Here is a 6,080-nt window from a genome sequence, read left to right on the forward strand (position 1 = left end):
CATTGGCATAAATTACACAGAAACAAATGGTCAGGGATTTAGCCCACATCCTTGTCATTTCCCACCTCAATTGCTTCAAAGTCATTGGATGCTGTCTACCGTTAGCAAGGGCACATTTTAACAGTCATTAACTGCAATCCTCTAGGAGGATATACCAACCTTCTATTTGTACTTTTCTGGTTCATCTGTCAACTTCCTTTTGCATTTTGGATCAAATCCCTTGACTCTATATATGAAAAGGGAGAAATCTGGATCACTTGAGGTCAGGAGCTCAAGACCAGCCTGGTCAACATGGTGAAACCCATCTCTACTAAAAATACAAAAATTAGCCAGGCATGGTGGTGCATGCCTGTAGTCCCTGCTACTTGGGAGGCTGAGGCAGGAGAATCACTTGAACCTGGGAGGCGGAGACTGTAGTAAGCCAAGATCACACCACTGCATTCCAGCCTGGGCAACAAAATGAGATTCCGTCTCAAAAAAAAAAAAAAAAAAAAAAAATTAAACTGGAAAGAAACTTAGAGGTCCTGTGATAAAACCTGTTTAAAAGCAAGCAAGCAAACAAACAGACAAACAGAGGCTGGCAAAGTAAGTTGCCTTGACACAGTTAGTTGACTGGTAACCTGAAGAGTTCCTAAATTATAGATAGATATTCTTTGCCTTGCACCAAGTTGCTTTTTGAAAGGAGGTGAAACAAAGGAGTCTTCCCATGCATTTCTTCATGACAAAGTTTTCTCTGGCCACTGCTAATATTGGTAAATGAAGTACTCTTCTTAGGTTCTTTGGGACACATGCTAAATACTAGAAATTTGCCATTACACGAAGGATACCAGAAATCAGTCCTACTAATAGGCTTACCATAATACAGGTTATTTCTGAATTCCTAATTTACCCCTTACTCTAGAGTGCCTATATTAAGGCACATAAAGAATTTAAAAATCTCTCTCCTTGTGGGACACTCCCTCCCTAAACATCAGTGTGCCCCTGAAAGATTCTTTTCCCTAAGTAGAATGAGTAAATCAGAAAGCAACATCTCTATACAAGGAATTCAGAATTCATCAAGCCAATACTCCTAAGTCCAGGGCTGAGAAGAAAGAGGGGCCAATATAAAGGCCAGTCTATGTTTGGCTCTTCCTATTGGTCTGGTTAACCAAATTGCGATTTTAAAAAAATTTCTAGTATATTTTTCCTCTAAAGCTGTTTATTGTTTTTTTGTCTTTTTCATTGACCTGTCAATAGACTATGACTAGTGGATAAAGCAATAATTACCTATATATTAAGACGGATTTATGTACACTAGTATGTCTGAGTATAGGAACAAACTTATTTCAGCTTTTGTCTGGCCTAAGACTCTTGGAATGGGATAATTAATTCTTAAGCATTTTACTGAAGGTTTAAAAACATCTTTAAAGAGATTTTACTGTGTTTAATGGATTAGGACTATCCTAATAACATGACAGTGTGCTTCGTTGCTTGCTGCTTAATTTCCTGTCCTCTTTTTCATTCACTAATAAAAACATGAGTTAAGAAATAAACAGTCCTTGGGACACATCTGAATCAATTATCAGTGCAAGTGAAATATAATAACCCTATAGTAATTTCTCTCTTTTTTTTTTTAATTTTTGAGACGGAGTCTCGCACTGTCACCTGGGCTGGAGTACAGTGGCATGATCTCAGCTCGCTGCAACCTCCGCCTCCCGGGTTCAAGCGATTCTCCCGCCTCAGCCTCCCAAGTAGTTGGGTTTACAGGCACCCTACACCTCACCCAGCTAATTTTTTGTATTTTTAGTAGACATAGGGTTTCACTATGTTGGCCAGGCTGGTCTCAAGCTCTTGACCTCGTGATCCGCCTGCCTCGGTCCCCCAAAGTGCTGGGATTACAGGTGTGAGCCAACGCACCGGGCCGTAATTTCTTTTTTGAGATGGAATTTCACCCTATTGCCCAGGCTGGAGGGCAATGGCGCAATCTCAGCTCACTGCAATCCTCCGCCTCTTGGGATCAAGCAATTCTCCTGCCTCAGCCTCCTGGGTAGCTGGGATTACAGGCATGTGCCACCATACCAGGCTAATTTTTTGTATCTTTAGTAGAGATGGGATTTCACCATGTTGGCCAGGCTGGTTTCAAACTCCTGACCTCATGATCCACCCACCTCAGCCTCTCAAAGTGCTGGAATTACAGGCATGAGCCACCATGCCCGGCCAACCCTGTAGTAGCAAAAAATAATAACAATAAATGACCCACATTAATATTACTTGAGAAGACGATATTTTATCAAAAGTTTCCTTGTTCAGCTGTCATTTTTTTAAAGAGCATCGACCTTTGAATAAAATATTTGTTCCTTAAAACTTCTGAGGCAATTAATATGTTGGGTAACAAGTGAAAGAATGGAGACTACAGAATTTCATAACATAAATTTTCCACACAGAAAATCAAGCCCTTGCTACACTAGCTTTCTTGAGTCGTTTTAGTGTAACATTTCAATGGTGTGGAATAAAAAGATCTTTTATGATTATTTATGGTATAGCTAGGAGGCAGTTTTCAGAATTGTGATTAGGGACAAAAGAAAATCTCACTTAGAACAGACTCTCTAAACTTGTATTCCTTGTCATATAAATAATCACAATCAATAGTACTTATAATTAACTTGATATAACTACCACTAGCATTTTTATGAATTATGAGAGCCTATAGACATGTAACATGGCGGTATTTACTACTGTCTCCTGTGAGATGTTTTTTGGGTTGGTAATTATTCTGGTTATATATTGCTACACAACAACCCCAAAACTTAGTGGCTTAAAATAAACATTTATATTTGTTCACAATTACACAATGTGGGTAGAATCAGTGAGGACAGAGGATCTCTATTCCACTCAGCATCTGCTGGGGTATCCGGAAGGCTTGACACTGGGATCATCTGAAGCCTCATTCACATTTGTGTCTGGTCATGAAGGCTGGTTGTCATCTGGAATCTCAGCAAAGGCACTGCTGAGCACCTACCCATGGCCTTTCCAAATGGCTGTTTGCCTTCCTCACAATATGGCAACTGGGTTCTGAGGGTGAGCATCCAAAGAGGACCAAGTGAAAGCCGTATCACCTTTTATGGCTTAGCTTTAGCAGGTACACAATGTTGCTTCCAATGTAGTCATAGGTCCATCCAGTTTGTGGAGAGGAAAGATCTCTCAATGGAAAAGTATGTCTCAAAGGAGGAGTCTCCCAATCTCTCAATGGAGAAGAGTCAGTGTATTAGCCTGTTCTCACACTGCTATAAAGAACTGCCTGAGATTGGGTAATTTATGAAGAAAAGAGGTTTAATTGACTCACAGTTCCACAGGCTGTACAGGGAGCATGGCTGGGAGGCCTCAGGAAACTTACAATCATCGTTGAAGGATGAAGGGGAAGCAAACACATCTTCAGATGGCTGCAGAGAGAGAAAGCAAAGAGGGAAGTGCTACACAGTTTCAAACAACCAGATCTTATGAGAACTCACTATGATGAGAACAGCAAGGGGGAAATCCGCCCCTATGATCTAATCATCTCCCACCAGGCCCCACCCCAACATTGGGGATTACAATTCAACGTGAGATTTGGGTGGGGACACATAGGCAAACCATATCAGTATTACAAGGAAAGAAAATCATGTTGAATAGAATGTACTGGTGTGGACATCTTAGGAAAATATAATCTACCACAATACCACAGTCATAATGGGAAACTGAAAGGACTAATTTTTGCCCAGTGTTCTACTTGAAAAGGATTAATGTCTATTCTGTTAATCTAAATGCAAACATGGCTTTAAAAACTTCTAGTTATATCAATGTGATTATGTGTATCTCAACCAGAGGCAAAAGCAACTCTTGCCTAATAAAACCATGCCCTAGAATCACAAGTCAGGAAATAAGGAAATATGAAGAAATATGAAGAAAATGACTAATCAAATTGAACCATTTCCTGAGAGAAACAGAAATTAGGAACCAAAGTCTTCTAAATGACCCCTGGTAAAATTACATAGGCAATCAGTATCAAGTGGCCTCTTCTCAGTGTGAAAGTTTTTCGGTACTTCTAATGAATTTTACGGGATAGTTTGCAAAATCTATGGCCCAATATACGGGCAACACTGTTGTGTGACTGCTCCCATATCCAAGTTTTTTGAGATGAGCAATGGCTTAACTCTATACACATATTGAGGTGAGAAGGAAAACAAATGCTTCCCTTTGGCCTTTCCTATTTTCCAACCTGTCCTTCTGAAGAAAATCTACTAAGAATCGTATCTAGTGGCTTAAAGGGTTTTGATTTAAATTATTTTACTCCTGTCTTCTCAGAGTTTTTCTAGATATAGGTTTCTAAACAACACATTGACACTATATCCCATTTTCTGCCTTTTCAAAGAAAACAGAGCATGACAGGGCAAGGAAGGGAAATTCCTCAAACAGTTCGGTGTTTTAAATGACTTTTAATGAGAGCCGCTTTTACCTTTTAAAACCCTACCTTTTATGTGCATGCTTTTTTTCTGGTTTAAATTTGATTTGCAAATTTTCTTTGCTTTGAATTTTCCCTTAGGATTTAAAGATGCTTCATCCTTTGATTTGTCATTAACATTCCGTTGGTGCCTTGGAGCATTTTGTACTGTGGACACACCTCTTTCCCATGGCTGAAAAGCTGTATGTGTCCCTACATTATACATACATGGGGAGCCCTAGGATGATACCCAGAAGTAGACAGTCTATAAATCCTAGAAGAAGTTGTGGATACACTAAGACGGTATATTGGCAAGTCTGAATTCTGACTAGGATGGATCTAGAAAATAAGTACTTCATCTTTGAAATATTCCCACCCAACTTTCTTTCTTAAAGGATACTATACTCAAAATGGACAGTTCTCTTCAACCTGTGTGGAAGCTGTTGTATGAAAGATTTCCAGATGTATTGGATATATCCAGCAATATTAGGAGTTATGCTAATTTCTTTTTTCTTGTCTTTTTTTTTTTTTTTTTTTTTGAGAGAGAGTCTTGCTCTGTTGCCCAGGCTGGAGTGCAATGGCACAATCTTGGCTCACTGCAGCCTCTGCCTCCTGGGTTCAAGCGATTCTCCTGTCTCAGACTCCTGAGTAGCTTTGATTACAGGCACCCACCACCACATCCAGCTAATTTTTGTATTTTTAGTAGAGACAGGGTTTCACCATGTTGGCTAGCTAGTCTCGCACTCCTGACCTCAGGTGAACTGCCCGCCTCGGCCTCTCAAAGTGCTGGGATTACAGGCATGAGCCACCGTGCCCTGCCAAGCTGTGCTAATTTCTTGATAACATAACCTGCAAAGGCTGAAAGTCCCTCAAAAAAGCCTGCTTCTTGGCATGGTGCAGTGGTGAGTGGTGGGCAGGAGGGTAGTGATATTACCTGGTTAGGGGCTGAAAGCAGTGACCGAGGGCAGACTCACTGAGTGTTGCACGCTGCAGCATAGAGCTGAGAAAACACTTGACAATCATGAGCCCTACCAAGGGGCAAGAAAATGCTAAATGTTTTGTTGGACCAATAGGCATGACATAAAGACAGGGAGGCTTCCTGAGGGCCTCATCACTGGATGCAGTGGTAAAGTTCAAGGGCAACAGTGGTGATGTCAGCACCCAGGCAATCAAACGAGACCAACCTCATCTCATAATTTTCAAGACCCAGATGGAATCTGTCCTGTGCAGTGGAAGTCAGTGGGGCCAAAGAAGAATACAAGCATTGTTGGAGTACTTTCTATGTGCCTAAAGCTGCTCTAGATGCTTTAATGAATTCAGCCATTCAAATCTTCACAACTGTTTAGAGTAGTTCAATTTTTATCCTGTGTCTCACAGTGTGACAACTAAGGCCCTGAGAGGAGAAGCATTTGGCCCTAGTTTATGCAGTGACTCATGCCTGTAATCCCAGCATTTCAAGAGGCTAGGCAGGAGGATCCCTTGAGCCCAGGAGTATGAGACCAGCCTAGGCAAGATAGCAAGACCTCGTCTCCACTAAACATAAAAAAGATTACTAGGGTATGGCGAAGTGTGCCTGTAGTCCCAGTGTGAACCCAAAAGTATCTGAGACAGGTCTCAATCAACT

Source organism: Rhinopithecus roxellana, chromosome 4 (assembly GCF_007565055.1).
Source record: "Rhinopithecus roxellana isolate Shanxi Qingling chromosome 4, ASM756505v1, whole genome shotgun sequence".
NCBI lineage: Eukaryota > Metazoa > Chordata > Mammalia > Primates > Cercopithecidae > Rhinopithecus > Rhinopithecus roxellana.